The sequence below is a fragment of the Leopardus geoffroyi genome, chromosome B3 (assembly GCF_018350155.1).
Source record: "Leopardus geoffroyi isolate Oge1 chromosome B3, O.geoffroyi_Oge1_pat1.0, whole genome shotgun sequence".
NCBI classification, from domain to species: Eukaryota; Metazoa; Chordata; class Mammalia; order Carnivora; family Felidae; genus Leopardus; species Leopardus geoffroyi.
This window is the reverse complement of record NC_059337.1, coordinates 5380285-5399113: the sequence shown is the minus strand read 5'-3', so window position 1 is coordinate 5399113 and position 18829 is coordinate 5380285.

The following is an 18829-nucleotide window of genomic DNA, read 5'->3' as shown; positions in this document are numbered from 1 at the left end:
AACTTATTTCTTCCTCACCACCAACCCCACCAGGTGGGTACAATACATTTTCCTTTGGCACCTTTTATGTAGCGCTGTCTACGTTTTACAGAAGAGGAAACTGAGGCCCAGAGAGGTCAAGTAATATCCCTAAGGTAACTACGTGGCATGTCAGCCTGGGTCCAGATCCCTGATGCACTATTTTTTTTTTTAAGTTTTTATTTATTTATTTTGAGAGACAGAGAAAGTGCAGGTGGGGGAGGGGCAGAGAGCGAGGGGACAGAGAATCCAAAGCACGCTCCTCGCTCAGAGCACAGAGCCCGATGTGGGGCTCGAACCCATAAACCGTGAGATCATGACCGGAGCCGAAGTCAGAAGCTGGGCCAACTGAGCCACCCAGGCGCCCCACCACCGCCCCCCCCCCCCGCAGTCATTTTATGCCACGCCACCTTAGACGAGTTCCTTAATTCTCAGAGCCTCCATTTACTGGGATGGATGTACTGTGCTACCAGGTAATCTCACAGGGAGCAGGGAGGGATGGGCAGAGACTGCTCCTCGACCTCCGTAGGATGGAGATGATATTCAATTCACGCGCGAAGGCGCCACTCGGCTACCCTAGCAAACGCTGCCAAAACTGGACACTCGGGTTAGAACGTGAGGTCCCGGAAGTCGGGCCGGGAGCTGTCTGGCTGGCTCCCTCTGGGAGTGGGAACTTCCCTCCCCAAAAGCTGAGATGGATCCGGGCCACCCTGGGGTAGCCCCACCAGCACCAGCCACGTTTGGGAGAACAATACTTGTGCAGTCAGACTGAGGCAGGAAGTGAGTCATGATTCTTCCTCAGTCTGTGAGCAAGAGAACCCTGTTGAGGGGAAACAGGGACAGGGCTGGCCCCGGGTAGCCTGGAGCCTCTGAGGTCCCCCAGTGTGGTGCCCTTTTCCCACTTGTCCTCCTGCCTAGAAGAAAGGTCAAGCCAGAAACCAAGCAACGCCGGCCGCCTCTGGGTGCCCCACCCATCCTGGAGGCTGGCCCCAGGGGAGCAGCAGGGGGGTGGGGGGGGAGGAGGGGCTGGCCCGGACCCAGACGGCTGCAGAGCCTGCCTCTCCTACCCTGCCTGGGCCTTGAGGTATTGCTCAGAGGTGCATCACTTGGGGGCGGAGGGAGGAGAGGACTGAGCCAGTGAACACCTGTTCTTACTTGGCCCCCAGCATCTTTACCTTAGTCCCCCTCCATTTCCATTTCGGAGTTTCACGTACAACCGTCCTCTCGCTAAAAAGAAGCCTCTCCTTGAGTGAGAGCCCTCTGGGAGAGAATCCCAGCTTGTCACAGCTGGTGACTGTTAGCCCACTTCTCCCTTTATCTCCCCGAAACAAGTTTCTGGGGGCAAGTATTGTTCTCTTTATCACACCCAACCATTTATCTGAGGCCTCGAGGCCTGAGGGAGCTAAACTGCGCCTTGAAGCCCAAGTCCCCCTTAGGGCCTTAAGAGCCCAAGGGCCTCTGGGTCACAGTTTATCAGTTTATACACCTGGTAGCACCATGTGACGGCAGTCCGGAGCAGGAAGGCCTGGGAGGGGTGGGGGAGGGGGTGGGCGGGGGAACAGGGCCTGATGGGTAAGGCCTGAGCGAGGAAGGGGCTTGTGAAGGGGTTCTCACCTTGGGGGGGGGGGGGCAGGCAGCCGGTCCTCTCTTCATCTTTGAACTGGGGCTAATCTGCCAGGCTCCTGGAGGGCAACCTCAGTCCTGTGGCTGCACCCACCCAGGCTCGCCCATGTCCCCTTGGAATGCTCTGGGGGTCCCCCCTCTCAAAACCTCCTCCCCACTCTCAGGCACCTCAAAGCCTTCGACAGCAGCACCCACACCTGGTTTTAATCAAGATGTCCACACCGCATTCTTAGAATACACGGAAGGGCACACGACAAAATTTAATTGGTATTTTCTCTGAAAGGGCGGGATTTGAGAGCTTTCTGTTTTCTTCCTTTCTGCTTACCTGCGTTTTTCAGAAATGTCTACAGTAACTTCTTATAATGAAATAATTAAGCCTTTAAGTCATGCAAAATTGAATAAAGCATGCCCATACTTCACCATCTAGCGCCAGAACACCTGGGGTCCATCTCGAATGCTGCCAGGGCAACAGCCAGGCTCCTGTCTGGTCACAGGGCAGGGCCTATCCGGTTCTGGCCAAACCACTTTGGGAAAACCTCCTTTATATGACGGGTGGCAAACAGGGTGTCTGTGGGTGGGGGGAGGAGCTGGAAACGATTTGTTGGTGACATATCTGGTCACGCTGGGACAGGATCACAGCATGGCCAGCCCTTCTCATTTTCCCAGTTATTGGGGTGGGTCTGCGCCTACCTTTGCCTGTGTGGCCCTGCCATGTCCCGAAGTCACTTACCGGTTTAATAGCTTCCCTTTGCCTACTTTGTGTCTTCTTCCTGGTCTTCAGTGCCCAGCCGATGCTACCCACAATTGGGCACCCAATATGTGCTTTGGATGCAGTCTAGTCTGGCAGACATTCATTGAGCACCTGCTGAATGCAGGGCCCTGGTGCCTTGCACCTGAGTCCCTTAGAGCTTGTCCTCAGGAAGCCAGTGACATCTGCGAGGGTTAGAAGGAGGTGTCTGAGGGCACCACTACCCTGCCCCCCAACCGTGGCTTTGCAGTCGCCACCAATCCCTGCCCTTCCTTCTCCCTCTTGGTCCAGAAAAATAAAACAATTAACTAACTAGAAATTAAATAAATGTTTGAGGGAGCCTAGGTGGCTCAGTTGGTTGGGCATCCGACTTTTTGATTTTGGCTCGGGTCATGATCCCAGGATCATGGGATCAAACCCCCGAGTCAGGCTCGGTGCTGAGCCTGCTTGTGATTCTCTCTCTCTCTCTCTCTCTCTCTCTCTCTCTGCCCCTCTCCCCCACGCACTCTCTTGAAAAAACAAAAAAGTTTGTTTTTGTTGGGGTGGCTCCGTTAATTGTCCAACTTCGGTTCAGGGTGTAATCTCGCAGTTCATGAGTTTGAGCCCCAAGGTGGGCTCGGTGCTGACAGCTCAGAGCCTGGAGCCTGGTTCAGATTCTGTGTTTCCCTCTCTCTCTGCCCCTCCCCACCTCTCTCAAAAATGAATAAACATTTTTTTAAAAAGTTAAAAAAAATTTTTTTAAATAAAAATTTGAAAAAAAAAAAAACACCAACAAACAATTTTCATGACTTGTTGAATTTTCCAATTAGTTTGTCATCCAGAATCGGGTTTGTCAACCTCAGCACTATTTCCACCTGGGGCCACCAGATCATTCCTTTTTTTGCGGGGACTGTCCTGTGTATTGTAGGATGTTTGGCAATATCCCTGGTCTCTAAACACTAGGTGCCAGGAGCACCACCACCCCATCATGACAACCCAAAAAGCATCCCCAGACATGGCCCAAGGTCACCTGAGGGGCAGAGTCACCCCTCAGCAGAGAGCCTCCGATCCAGAGCTAGGAACGAGCTGGCACGGGAGCCGGCCGGTGTTCCAGGGGCAAGGCAGCGGGACTTGTCTGCGGGTATTACACCCCGAGACAGCAGGCAGCAAGGGAGAAAACTGCCAAACCCCGAACCGTCCGGCGTGGAATGCATCAATGGGGTCATTTCGTGCTCAGGACGAGCAGTCCCAGGTATTTCTGCACCATCGCTTTCAGGAACGTTAGTGATAACGCCGAGCAGGGAAAGCAACAATGTCGATCGCACTGTTTACTAAGGTGTGGAAGTGGGGTGGGGGAGACAGCTTTGCGTTCAATGTGTGTTTAGAAAGCAGATCGGTAGCTGCTTGGGGAAGAGGGGCAGGGAGGGGCGAGAGGGAGTTTGGGAGTGATGGACAGATCTGTTCACTACCTTGATCGCGTTGATGGTTTCATGGGTGTACCCAGACGTCAAAATGGATCAAGTTGTACACTTTAAATACGTGCAGTTTATCGTGTGCCAATCATATGTCAATTAATCTGCTTCTAAAATGTATTTCATTGTTTAAAGTTTCAGGGCTTGAAAGGCATTATTTTGGAAAACTGACTAATGTGCAGTAGCCCGTTCCTTGACTGTGCCGGATAAACTGGGGGGTACTTAAGAGCAATGCAGCTCTTGAGAAGAAAACAGAGAAAAAGGAGAAAACAATCGCGGGCCTCAAGGTTGGCCTAAGGAAGGAGGGAGAGCCGGCGTGAAGTCAGCTAGAGCTTGTCCCCTGGCTCAGAGGAGGCACTGTTTTTTCCGTTGGACGATGCTCTCAAACCAACATGTCTGGAACCGTATTATCAGGGGCTTGGGAAATAAAATAACAAACTTAGCGCTGGCTGCCAGGAAGGCAGCAGATGAGGCTCCTCCACTAACTTTAATCCCTAAAGTAAACACTGGCTCCAGAAAAAGTCAGTTAATACCTGCAGGAGGGTGGGTGCTATCCCTCCCTGGGGCACAAGGTACACCCGGGGGGAGCCGAGAGCTGTTATGGGGGCGGCTGCACATGAAAGGCACCAGGGCTCATGCCCGAGGGGATGCATTTGGCCGGGTAAGGTGCTGGAGATGCCCAGGAGGGAGAGCCGTGGGGAGCAAACAATGAGGGGCCTCTGGCTGACAGTTTGAGAGACTTTTTAGCTGACGGAGACCTCCAAGCAAGGTTCTCAAGAGCCTGTGAGAGAGGCCAGGGAGCGAGGAGAGGGCTTGGGGTGGGGATAACTTCTTGGGACTGTTAAGACCTGTGTGTGGAGGGTTGATTGTGCACCAGGCGTTTCATTCAGTTATCCCTCAGATGGTGACTGTGGACGTGCTGGGTGCAGGACCTCCTCCAGGGCTCCAGTTGTGGTGAGGGAGGCAGACAGCAGGTAAGTAAGCACTTACAAGAGAAGTTCAGAGCAGCATAAACTCTGGAACACAAGTAATGAAAAGGGTAATGCGGTAGTGCCTGGGGGAGGGGGTGGTCTGCTGTCCCTGGGGTAGTCAGGGAAGGCTTCTTGGAGGAGGTGATATTTGAGTCGAGGCTCAAGAAAGACACAGTGATGTTGAGATCTGGAGAGAGGGCGTCCCAGGCCAAGGAAACCAGGAGGTGACAGGCCTGGACATGAGCTCGTGCGCTTGGAAAGCAGACACTTCTTGGTGCAGTGGGAGCAGTCAGAGCAGAAGAGATGAGAAGGGAGGGGAGGCCAGGCTGGGTCATGGAGCCTGGTGGTGGGCTAGTCAGGGTATTGAATTGAATTCTCAGAGCACGGGACAGATTTTGGAGAATTTTGCTAATTTACCCTTTTGAAAGGTTCTCTATGGTGGGGAGAGAAGCCACATAGGGGTTCAGAGGGGGAGCCCCACAACAGCCCAGCCCAGGAGGCACTGTCCGTGACCCTCCCACGTTACCTGTGAGGTCGGGGACTGCCTTGGGGAATTTGAGCGACTTTCGTAACTCAGTAAGCGGGTTTGTGGGCTCCGGTGCAAGCCTGGGAAAGACGGGGTGTCTGTCACTCATCACCTTGAGAAACCAGCACTTAGGCAGGTTGGTCAGGGTTGTTAGGCCTGGGGTCCCACTGCCCACCTACTTGGGTGGGTTCGGGTACCGCTTCCTAAACCATACCTACGTGGGCATCCTAGCAGGTGACTTGGCAACAGGAGTTTCTTTGGGAAAGGGCGCCTGGGTGGCTCAGTTGGTTACGGGTCTGACATCGGCTCAGGTCATGATCTCGCAGTTCCTGTGTTCAAGCCCTGCGTCGGGCTCTGTGCTGACAGCTCGGAGCCTGGAGCCTGCTTCGGATTCTGTGTCTCCCTCTCTCTCTGACCCTCCCCCGCTCACGTTCTGTCTGTCTGTCTGTCTCTCTCTCTTTCAAAAATAAATAAACATTTAAAAAAAAAAAAGGAAATTTTGGGCGCCTTGAGTGGCTCAGTCGGTTGAGCGTCCGACTTCAGCTCAGGTCATGACCTCGTGGTCCGTGAGTTCGAGCCCCGCGTCAGGTTCTGTGCTGACAGCTCAGAGCCTGGAGCCTGCTTCGGATTCTGTGTCTCCCTCTCTCTCTGCCCCTCCCCTGCTCATGCTCTGTCTCTCTCTGTCTCAAAAATAAACAACATTTAAAAAAAAAAGATATTTTTAAAAAATTATGAAAAAAAGAAAAGTTTCTTTGGGTTAACACTGGAAAGTTACAGAGCACTCATTTGCTGATTCTCTAAGTGCTTTATGCTAATTGCTTCATTTACTGCTCAGAACAACCCTGAGGCAGGCTATTATTATCCCCATTTTACAGGTTAGGAAACAGGCCCAGACAGCTTGCTGGGAGTCACAGTGAAGAAGAGGGAGACCCAGGATTTGAACCTGGGGACCCGTAACGGAAAGCCCCCACACTTAAACCACTCAGCTATCTGCCTCTGGAAGAGGGTGAACCATGGCTGAATCAGACGCTGGTTCCCTCGAGCGTGGTGGTGCGGGCTGCTCAGCTGTGATTCACATTTGACTCTTTCTTGGACGAGGCCCGTTTGCCTGTATCCTGCCCGTAGTACCTGTGGCTGCTTCTGGAATGTGTGTACCACTACTGAGCTGCCCTCCCCCCCACACACAAACATTGCAGGAGACCTTCTAAGTGTGCTGATTACCAGTCCAAACTGGTAATCAAATTACTGAACGCCCCCGGGGCAAATTACGCAACCTTCTGGGTCCCCAGTGTCCTCATCTGTGAAATGGGACAAAAATCTACCCAGCTCATCAGGTGACGCCTGCAGAGTGCTCCGCACAGCATCTGGCCAGATGCACTGGCTGGTGGGATTAAGCGGCCTCCTTTTTCCTTCCGAGGCAGGAATGCTTTTCCAATGTTTATTTATTTTTGAGACAGAGAGGGACAGAGCGCGAGTGGGGGAAGGGCAGAGAGAGAGGGAGACACAGAATCGGAAACAGGCTCCAGGCTCTGAGCTGTCAGCATAGAGCCCGATGTGGGGCTCGAACTCAAGAACCGTGACATCATGACCTGAGCCGAAGTCAGATGCTTAACCACCTGAGCCACCAGGAGCCCCAGGAATGCTTTTCTGATGCTTCCACATGGGCCTCAAACCAGGCTTTTGGAGATGAAATCTCTGCCCTCACCCCAGCTCTTCTTTGGGAGCTGACAGATGACCTTTTCCTCCCCTAGCCAGGAGAGCTGCTAGCCTCCTCACACTGCTGTCTGTGCTCAAATAAGCCTTTGGTGTGGTCTGGTCCCCGGGTGGCTCACAAGGTGCCTTGTACCCATTTTACAAGCCACCTACTCCTTTGACCTCTTGCCTCCAAGGCCAGAGATCGGCGGATAGTGAGGCAGTGCTTCTGGACCGAAGAATATGCGGGCAGCCCACTGGGGCGAATGGACCAGCTGAGGGAGGCTGGCGGGCCTTGCTGGCAGGTGCCACTCCACACCCTGATGCCTGCTGGGGGGCTGGGGGCTGTAGAGGCCGTTTCAGGCACACTAGCGGGCACTGCTCTCCAGGGGGCACCTGGCAATCTGGCCACATGGGGGCCAGACCGCTAGATGCCCCTCAGAGACCACGTCCCCGCACCGGCCGCAGCATCGTGCTTTCTAGGCTTTCTCATCAGAGTCCTGCCGGGGCTGATCTTCCTGACCTGCGAGTCGTTGAGAGAGAAGAAATACTTCCAGAGAGGATTCTAGGAAGATCGTTCTCTTGGGAAGCAACAGGGATCTCTATCACCGACGTTGCACCTCCCATCTGAGCCCTTGCACATTGCCTTCCTGGGACAGACACTCCTGCAGCCTCCCCAGTGGTGATTGAGATAAATTATCTTTGTTATATTAGGTACACATTCCTTTTTCCAGTTCTTTTTTTGGGGTGGGGGAAGCGGGGAGAGAGAGAGAGAGAGAGAGAGAATAAGTGAGGGAGGGGCAGATGGAGAGTGAGACACAGAATCCCAGGCAGGCTCCAGGTTCCGAGCCATCCGCACAGAACCTGACATGGGGCTCGAACCCACGAGCTGTGAGGTCCTGATGTGAGCCAAAGTCCAGCGTTTAACCAACTGAGCCACCCAGGCACCCCCCCCTTTTCCCAGTTCTTATGCAACCATCAATCCAAAATGATTCAAAGGTCAAGACTGTACAGAAAAATACACATAAAGCAACCCTACCTCTGCCCCTACTGTGTAGTCCCCCTCCACACCCGAGTACCAATTTTGACTAGATCCAATTTATCCTTCCAGTGTTTTCTTCCTGAAAAAAAAAAATACATACACATTTATTGCTCTCTCCATATGTATGCTTGTACTTTTTTTTTTTTTTTTAATCAAAAGGTAGCATATAACAATTTGTTTTCTATCTAGCGATATACGCTCTGGAGAAATTCACATGATAAACATAAACAAGTCTACAAACCCAATCCAGTTCAGAATGAACATCAGTCTAAAGGGAAGGATGATGTCGTTGGGCCGAAACCAATGGCCGCTTGCAGGGACGTGGGACGGACCAATGAGAGCGGGCCTCCTCGCGGCTGTGACATGCCTACGGGACGCCGCCTTGTGCTGGGCGTGACTCAGTTCTCCCACTACTTTTCTCTATTTGAATTACTGCAGTGGTTCTGTTTACACAGCGGGCTGTTACATCATTTGGCCCTCACTTGGCTTCAACGCATCATTGACGCATTAAATCCGCCTCTGTTCTTTTCTTGTTAGCCAGCAGCAATTAAAAAGGACTGCTGGATGCCAATACAATCATCAACACAAATGCAAACTCGGGCAGTGAAATCCCGTGTCAAAAGGAGATTGTAAGGTGGTCAGGCCGACAGTAATGATGATGAAAATAATCATAATGGCCAACGTGTACTGAGCACTTGCTATGTGCTGGCCCTGTGCTACATGCTGGACAAAGTCTTACGTAACCCTCCAAAAACCCCATCAAGAAGGCACTACCCATTTTACAGATGAGAACATTCGGCCTTGGAGGGATTAAATCACTTGCTCCAGGTCACGTGTATAGGAAGTGTGGAGTCAGAAGTTTGAACCCGTGTCAGGCTGACCCCAGTGGCCACTCTAAGGGCTGGTGGCTGGCGCAGGGGGCTTCCTAAGCTCTTTGCCATCAGATCCTGGGCATAATTGCTCACCTTGGCCAGGCCCTGCTGGGCTGGGTGAAGCAGGATATACGGGGGGGGGGGGGGTCTGGAGCAGAGGGCAAAAGGGGAATGTGGGGGTCACAGTCCCTGATGGGACCTAGACTCCCAAGGGACCGTCCCCCTGAAGTTCTGCGCACCGAGCCTGTTACGTGACCCTGCCTCCCCTCTCTCGGTATCAGAGCGAATGAACACACACACAGATGCCAAAAATACCATTTGGAAGAAAACGATCTATGTCCGTGACTGTAACAATGACACTTTGTCAGGTCCTGGCGAAGGAACGGATTGAGAGTTCTAAATGTGCCTTAGAGTCCCCGGCCGGCTCTGCTGGGCTGGGGCCGGGCAGGGCCCGGGCAGGGCCCAGGCAGTGCCCAAGATAAGACGCAGACTCTGTGGCCGTCACCTCCCGGTGGCCTTCCGCTTCCCCCTCCTCTTGCCCCGACTTGCCTCACCTCCCAACCCCCGCCCCTCCTGCCACTGCGTGTTTGTTCTCTCCCTGTCCCTGTTGACCTGGTTCCTCCGCAGCTCCCAGTCCAGGAGAGAGGGCACTCAGGTAGGCCCAGAGGAAGCCTCCCCCCCCCCCCCCCCACGCTTAGGTACCAGGTCACGGAGCAGGTCTGAGCTTCACGGCTTGCTGGCGACAGGCACGGACAGCTTGCTGATGAAGACGACGAGCCACTGGAGTCCCCCTCAACGGCTGTCCCAGGCTGGGGATTCGGTTCCCAAGGATCAGGACAGTCAGGCTGCTGGGGCTGACTCACTCTGAGGTTCACATAACGAATGCCTGGGTCCTCTCCGTGTCTGGACACTCCCACCTTCTGCCAAAAACTCTTCCTTGAGAGGCACTCACAGGCCCCAGGCAGCCGGCTTGGGGGGTGGGGGGTGGGGGTGGGCGGGGGGTACCATTCCACGCCCACCTGTGCCCCCTTCCTCAGACCCAGGCCTGAGAACACTGATACCCTCTCCCTCCCCCCAGCTAGGCCCACCGAAGCCCAGCCCTTTCTGTGAAGCCTGTTACCAAATCACATAGTCATTTGCTTTCCATTTTCCCTACATCAATACAATTGCTTGTAAAACCAAGTTGCCCCATCTCTTCGGCTCCAGGTGATGATGGGCCTGGCACCATGTGACTTCCAGAAACGCTGGTCCCATCGTGTGGCTCCCAGTGCGGTCTTCACTTGGCTCGCCGGGATTGGATCAGGGCATTCTTTTCATCTGGGTTTGAGCTTCTGTTAGAACCCCACCAACCCTTTCCTATTTAAAAAAGTTGGCTTCTTGCGTTACCAAAGACATCCCTGTGCCTTCCCGAGGTCCCATCTCCCAGTTCTCCACCTGGCTCGTTTGGCTTCAGCGCACTGGCCTCCCTGCTACTTCTTGGTCCCTCCAACAGCACTCCCACCCCAGGGCCTTTGCACTGGCCATTCCAGCTGGACTTCTCTTGCACAATGCTCATCTCTCTCAGGACTTTGCTCGACCATTGCCTTCACTGCCTACAGTATGTTAACATGCAAATGCGTGCTCCCATCCCCCCTCTCCTTGCTTCATTTTTCTCCAATGCACTTTTCACCACTGGACATACTCTATATTTTCCTTACGGGTTGATGCGTTGCCTTTCTTCCCTCACTAGATTGTCAGCTCTATGTGGGCGGGGGTTTTGTCTGTTTTGTTCACTGCTTATCCCCAGGGGCTACAACAGTGCCTGGCACACAGTAGGCCCTCCATAAATATTTGGTGAATGAGGGGCGCCTGGGTGGCTCAGTCGGTTGAGCGTCGGACTTCAGCTCAGGTCATGATCTCACCGCTCATGGGTTCCAGCCCCGCGTCAGGCTCTGTGCTGACAGCTCGGAGCCTGGAACGTGCTTTGGATTCTGTGTCTCCCTCTCTTTCTCTCTCTCTCTGCCCCTCCCCCACTGGCTCTCTCTCTCTCAAAAATAAATATTAATATTTGGTGAATGAATGGTTTCATTCATCGTGGTAGAAAACCTAGATCTACATAAAGTCACAAAGAAGAAAGAGAAGATGCTTTAGAATTTTCAATCCTTTCCAATGAGCTCCCCATCTCTGGAGGCGTCTCAGTGCAAACTAAGCACCCGTTCCTGGACGAGTTGCGGGACGGTGCGCGCTGCGTGGAGGTGAGATTCCTACGCTCTGCAAGATGCTCTCTGCCACTCAGAGGCGTCCTCTGCAATTTAGAGCCACTGACCAGCACAGGACTTTCTCTTTGGTGCCCAGCACCGGGTGGGGAGCCCTCTGACCCAGAAGGCTTGGGAAACAGGGTGGAGTGGAGTCACCTATCAGAGCCAAACAAGACTGCCCCAGGAGGAAATACAAGAGACCTGCAAACGGTGACAAAGGTGGACGGAAGCCGGTCCAGACGCTCACCGGCTGGACTGATTTGAGATAGGTCAGGCCATCCCCCCGTCACCAGCCACGTCCCAGCCACCAGCCATGATGTCTGGAGCTCCGCACTGGAGAGACCACGTGAGCCACAGAAACCAGGCCCAAATTTGCGTGTCGGCCCTGAACGGGTCACGGGGGGACGGCGAGATTTGGTAATGGGGGCATTTATTTATTTATTTATTTTAACATTTATTTATTTTTGAGACAGAGAGAGACAGAGCATGAATGGGGGAGGGTCAGAGAGAGAGAGAGGGAGACACGGAATCTGAAACAGGCTCCAGGCTCTGAGCCGTCAGCACAGAGCCCGACATGGGGCTCGAACTCACGGACCGTGAGATCATGACCTGAGCTGAAGTGGTAAGGGGGGCATTTAGAAGCAGGGGCACTGCCAGGAAAGGAGGCGGCCCGAAAGCCCTGTTCCCCATGACAGGAGTCCCCAGCGTCGAAGAGATCAAAGGGAGCGTGACTTCACGGATACACCCTGGCGCAGGTACTGGAGAGCCAGTTATCTGGGACAGGAAGTGGCTACGAGAAACACACACCAAGGCAAAATCCCCTCTCAAGAGCTGCGTAATCTCTCCAAGGAGTCCATCTGCACAGAAACGGGGTTACTGGGGCACGTCGCCCGTGGGGCGCGTTCGGGGAACTCCTTGAGGGTTCACTTGGGACACTTGGGGAATCACAGGTATGGCAAACACACAGCACACGCACCCCCTGCGTCTGTGTCCTCGCTTGTGGCAGACCCGGCTAATCCATCCCACAAGGCCGTGGGATCCTTCTCTCTACCATGTTCCGGTCACCGCTAACCCACCGGAGGCTGCACGTGGAATGAAAACGTGGCGGCTCTCTGCTGGCAGAAGGGTCATCCCTGAGGGAGCAGCCGAAGGACTGTCTTCACCTCGCCTGCCGTGCGAGAATCACGGGGTTAGGATGCCTCAGATGAGGAAACCGAGGCTCAGAGAGGGCGTGAGACCCGGCCAAGGTCACGCTGGACGCTGGTGGGGAGAAGTGGGTCCGGAGCGCTGGTCTTCTCCCTGCTCACCTAGAAGCTGTCACCTGTGACGGGACAGTTGGTGCGGGAGACACGGCACACGTGTATGTCCCCGTGTCCCCGTGCCCGGTGGAAGAAAGCATTCCGGGTCTATCTGCCACCAAGTGCAGAATGTGAAGTCCCAGGGTGCTTGGGTTGGCCTTATAAAATTTGGACTTTCTGGGCTCCCTGGGTCAGCAGGGCTGCGGTGGGCAGGGGTTGTGGAGGCCCGGTGCCCGGAACGTGGCTGCTGGCTGGACATGTCCTTTTGAACCTTAGTCCCTGGCCTCTGTCCGGGGCCAGCTGCCCAGGACCCTTAGACAGAGGCAGCCTGGCCCAGTCCAGGGGACAGGGCTTGCTTTAGGGTGGTGCCCATCCTGGGCAGGCCGTCTCTGCTCTCTTGGCCTCACATGCCTGATCCGTCGATGAGGAAGCTGACCTATGACTTAACTTTGCTGAGCCTCAGTTTCTTCATCCATTAAATGGGGATAATGATACCTCCCTGCCGAGATGTCACAAGAACGGGATGGACTAATCCTATAAAATGCTTGGCACAATGCCCCGCACATGCCAGGTCCTGAAAGAAGGCAGCTGGAATTACCTGAGGACTTGTCCAGCTGTGAGAGCCCAGCCTGTGACCCACACCGTCCTGTGGGAAACAGGCCACCTGACAACTGGCTCTCTAGTCACTGGAACTGATATACCCTGGCCAAGCTTGGAGGGTGAGAAAATGGATTTCTCTTGGATTTGCAGAGCGGCCCAGAAGTCCCCAGACGGCTGCCCCTGGTGCCCACGGTCTGTGGCGAGAGCCGCAGACAAAGGGCCCCTTACATTCGTGGAGGGAACTCCCCATGTGGCCGGCTGGCTGGGGACCGGGCAGGTAGGTCAGGGAATCTCCTGCTTGGAAGTAGGTTCTGGCAAGGAGAGGCCTGTGACTCTCCTTACCTCTGGCTTCCCAAGGGCCTTCCTCAGCGACCTCAGCTCCTTTGTGCCCATGCACGTCACACGGGCAATGCTGGGATGGGAACTTTGGTGGCACTGAGTGGGAGAAGGACGAGCTGGCTGTGCCTTTTGTCTGTATCGTGTTTTCAAACAACAATATGGCTCATGCTGTAATTTTATTTTCTTAAAAAATTTTGTTTAATGTTTATTTATTTTTGAGAGAGAGAGAGAGAGAGAGAGACAGAGTGCAAAAGGGGACAGGCAGGGAGAGAGGGAGACACAGAATTGGAAGCAGGCTCCAGGCTCTGAGCTGTCAGCACAGAGCCCAATGCGGGGGCTCAAACCCATGAACCGCGTGATCATGACCTGAGCTGAACTCAAACACTTAACTGACGGGAGCCACCCGGGCGCCCCTGGCCCATACTGTATTTTTAAAAGAAAAAAAAAAAAAAAAAAAAGGAACTGGTTATAAAATAGTACATATAAATGAAGTTCATATACATGCACCGAAAAAGAACTAGAAGGAAATACACCAACAGGCTGAGGGCAGTTGTCCTGGGTGACGGGCTTGAGGCTGGATTTTTATTTTCTTCCCTGCGCCTTTCAACCTTTTCAACTGTGAACACGATTTGCTTTTACCATCAGGGTAGCAAGAACAAAACCTGCTACCTTTAAACAGTGTCCACGGAGGGGCGCCTGGGTGGCTCAGTCGGTTGAGCGTCCGACTTCGGCTCAGGTCACGATCTCGCGGTCCGTGAGTTCGAGCCCCGCGTCGGGCTCTGGGCTGACGGCTCGGAGCCTGGAGCCTGCTTCAGATTCTGTGTCTCCCTCTCTCTCTGCCCCTCCCCTGCTCATGCTCTGTCTCTCTCTGTCTCAAAAATAAATAAATGTTAAAAAAAAAAATAAAAAAATAAACAGTGTCCACGGGGCCCGGCTGTTTAGGCCCCAGCTCTGAGCAGGGGGCAGACTTTGTCAACGCACCCGCCCTCCGCCCGGGGCTGGGGACCCTCAGGCAGGAGTGGGGCCGGGTCCACTCCTCCAAAGGGTGAGATCTGGTTCTCCGTCCCTCAGGCTGGGGAGACACCTCCTCCCTCTGGCTCAGGGATCAGAGCCAGCCCTCTGATCCCGAAGGTGACAGAGGTCCTGGCAGCCACCAAGCCGGCCCGCTGGCCGAGCCATAGTTTGGGCTCTCCCGCCACCCCGGGGAGGGGGGTGGCCACTCCCTGCCTGCCGGGAACTGGGCCAGGCGGAAGGACATGGTAACAGTGACGTTTTCCCCACTTCCTTTTACCTGCCCCACTGTGTCTGCTGCTGAGTCAGGGTCCCTTTGGGGACTGACCGGAGGATGTGGCATGACACAGCAGGATGTGGTGACGCTTTGGGCGGCCCCCTGAGGGCCAGGCAAGAAGTTCCAAGGAAAACGAGAGCATGAGCAGAGACATCGCGTGTCCCCGCACACATCACCTCTTGGTCCTACAGTTGGTTCTCTCTCTGCCTTGGCCGCGGGCACGCTCTCCAGATGCTAACATCTGCGTGTGCGTCGGCCTGAGCACTTACCCGTGCCCCTAGCAGCAGCCTGTGAGGGGAGGGTGGCCGCAGACACCCCTGGGCTGGCCGACTGGCCCACATTCCCAGCCCTTTCTGTTCCATTGCTTCCACTCTAGACACCACAAGAGCTTCGGAGTTGAAAACGCTCGCGGCCTTTCCGGGGGAACGTTCTTCAGGTACAATTGTTCCATGGGCTGCGGTGCCCCACCCCGCCTCCACTAAAGGACCGACCACTGTGACAACCTGAAACATCCCTCCCACGTTTCCAAACACCCTGTTGAGCTGCAGTTCTGGCCCTTGGTTGAGAACCTGTGAGCTAACCCTCCGGTCTTCATCCTCACTGATGGCGGACTGCTCACGTGACCCCACTAGGGGCAAGGAGATCAAGGGGAGGTCTTCAGCTGAAGAGATTTTCTTTTCTTTCTTTTTCTTTTTTAAATGTTTATTTACTTATTTTGTGAGAGAGAGAGAGAGAGAGAGAGAGAGAGAGCGCTAACAGGGGAGGGGCAAAGAGAGGGAAAGAGAGAGAGAATCCCAAGCAGGCTCCACGCTACCAGCACAGAGTGTGAGGCGGGCCTTGAACCCACAAACCGTGAGATCACGACCTGAGCTGAAACCAAGAGTCAGATGCTCAACCGACTGAGACACTCAGGTGCATCCGAAGTCGGATGCTTCAACGGCTGAGCCACCCGGGCGCCCCTGGGCTAGCTCTTTATGCCTGTGCCTGGGTGCACTTTTCTTCCCCCGAGGGGAGCATTCCATTCCTTCTACCAGATTCTCGAAGGGTCCACAACAGAACGGGAGCCCTCCTGCCTTCATGTTTTCATCTCATTCATGTTGTAGGTAATACAGGTAAGCCCCAAGGAGGACAGTGACTGGCGGCACTGGTGACCAAGCGGAAGTGATCAGTGGCCTCACCTGCAGTTCTGTCCCCTCCTCACAAAGGCCTGGCCTTGTGCGGCAGCCTCCTGGCGGCCTCCCTGCCTCTGGTTCCCCTGAGAGGCCTTCAGGGTGCTGTGATTCTGCCCCAACTCAGTCCCGGCTCTAAATACTAGGGTTTTCATATGTCTACCATCTAAAAGTGGCCACAGAAATCTCTTCAGTCCCACGTGGCCTGAAACCTCGCCCACGGGAAGTGGAGTCAGTCCCTCTTCTCCTTGAAACTGAGCAGGCCTTTGCGGCTGCCTTGATGAATAAACTGTGGCGGGAGCGATGGTGTGTGGCCTCCACAGCGAGGTCGTAAAGATAATAAGGATTCAGCCTCTCTCTCCCCAAGTCTCTCCTGACCTTTGAACCCATTGCCACGGTGCCAGGAAGTCCCTGGCAGGGCCTCTCGGAGGCTCTGGACAATGCCAGGCCAAGGTCTCTGCTGATCAATCACCTCATAGGAATGAAGGGCTTTCAGGATTCCAGCCTCTGCTTTCAAGTCTTCTAGCTGAGGTCCCACGTGTGGCAGACAGATACAGTTCTCCCCTCTGGGCCCTGTCCCAATTCTTGGCCCACAGACTCTACGAGGCCAGTTAACAGTTTTTCCCTTGAACGGGAGACCCCTACGAGCTTGGGGTCAGAGGTCAGGAGCCACGGGCGCTGCCGGATGCTTTGTAGCAAAGGAGCGTAGTGACCACAGGGCTAAGAGAGGAGGGGGCCTTCCCGATCTCCTCCTCCAGCCACGTCTGAGGCTGGGGTCCACATTTGGTAGCAGCAGTTTTTTGTTTGTTTCTTTTGCTTTTTTAAAATTTTATTTATTTATTTATTTTAATGTTTATTTTTTGAGAGAGAGAGAGTGTGTGTGTGTTCAAGCAGGGGAGGGGCAGAGAGAGAGAGAGAGGGAGACACAGAATCTGAAGCAGGTTTCAGGCTCTGAGCTGTCAGCACAGAGCCTGACGCGGGGCTCGAACTCACAAACTATGAGATCGTGACCTGAGCTGCGGTGGGACGCTTAACCAACTGAGTCACCCAGGCGCCCCTTATTTATTTATTTTGGGAGAGAGCATCGCATGGGTAGGGAAAGGGCAGAGAGAGAGAGGGAGAGAGAGAATCCCAAGCAGGGAGTCGATGTATGGGGCTCGACCTCACAAAACGTGAGATCATGACTTGAGCCGAAATCAAGTCTGACGCTTAACCGACTGAGCCACCCAGGCGCCCCTTGTTTGTTTTCTTTTAAGTTTTGCCAATCTGATGGGGGAGACAGAATATCTTGCTATTGTTGTAATCTGCATTTCTCTGATATCAGTAAGGAACAGCATCTCTTCTCCTGTGGTTGGCCTTATGGACTTTTTTTTTTCTGTGAGGCGTTTGCTCACAACTTTTGCTGACTCTTCGGTTGGGTTGGTTGTCTGTCTTTTCTGATTTGCAGAAGTCATTTACATGTCCTGGAAACTAATCTCCTGTCGGTTGTATGTATTATAAACATCTCCTCCCAGATTGTGGGCCTATCTTATCGTGTTGGTTGTGGTATGTTTTTGTGTTGAACTGAAGATTTGAATGTAAATATTATCAGACTCATTTAATATTTTCCTTTATGGCTGATACTTTTTGTACCCAGGATAGTCTTCCTTATCGAGAGGCATGAGGGGACTTTCCAGGTTGCTGGCTGTGTCCTATCTTCACGGCCTGAGTGCTGGGTACAAAGCTGGGTTGATTTTGTGAAATTTTATCACGCCTCACACTTACGACATGCACTTTTCTTTATGCATGTTGTTAATTAACAAAAAGTTTATTTAAAAAAGAAATCGGGGGTTCCCGGGTGGCTCAGTCAGTTAAGTGTGTGACTCCTGATTTCGACTCAGGTCATGATCTCTGGATTGTGAGTTCCAGCCCCGTGTTGGGCTCTGCTCTGACAGAGCGGAGCCTGCTTGGGAGTCTCTCTCTCCCTCTCTCTTTGCCCCTCCCCTCTCTCAAAATAAGTAAACACTTAGAAAGTAAAAATAAATAAAAAAGAAATAATTATTTCCCCTGACGTCATAAAAAGATTCTCCTAAAGCAATACCTATCAAAACAACACCAGCATTCTTCACAGAGCTAGAACAAACAATCCTAAAATTTGTATGGAACAAGAAAAGACCCCGAATAGCCAAAGTAATCTTGAAAAAGAAAACCAAAGCAGGAGGCATCACAATCCGAGACTTCAAGCTGTATTATAAAGCTGTAATCATCAAGACAGTATGTACTGGCACAAAAACAGACACTCAGATCAACGGAACAGAATAGAGAACCCAGAAATGGACCCACAAACGAACGGCCAACTAATCTTTGATAAAGCAGGAAAGACTATCCAATGGAGGGGTGCCTGGGTGGCTCAGTGGGTTAAGTGTCTGACTTCGGCTCAGGTCATGATCTCACGGTTCGTGGGTTCAAGCCCCAGCTCAGAGCCTGGATCCTGCTTCAGATTCTGTGTCTCCCTCTCTCTCTGCCCTTCCCCTGCTCGTTCTCTGTGTCTCTCTGCCTCTCAAAAGTAAAAATAAAGATTAAAAAAAAAAAAAAAAAAAAAAAGAATATCCAATGGAATAAAGACAGTCTCCAGCAAATGGTGCTGGGAAAACTGGACAACGACATGCAGAAGAATGAACCTGGACCACTTTGTTACACCATACGCAAAAATAAACTCAAAATGGATGAAAGACCTAAACGTAAGACGGAAGCCATCAAAATCCTCGAGGAGAAAGCAGGCAAAAACCTCTTTGACCTTGGCCGCAGCAACTTCTTACTCCACACATCTCCAGAGGCAAAGGAAGCAAAAGCAAAAATGAACTATTGGGATCTCATCAAGATAAAAAAAACTTCTTCATGGTGAAGGAAACAATCAGCGAAACAAAGGCAACCGACAGAATGGGAGAAGATATTTGCAAACAACATATCAGATAA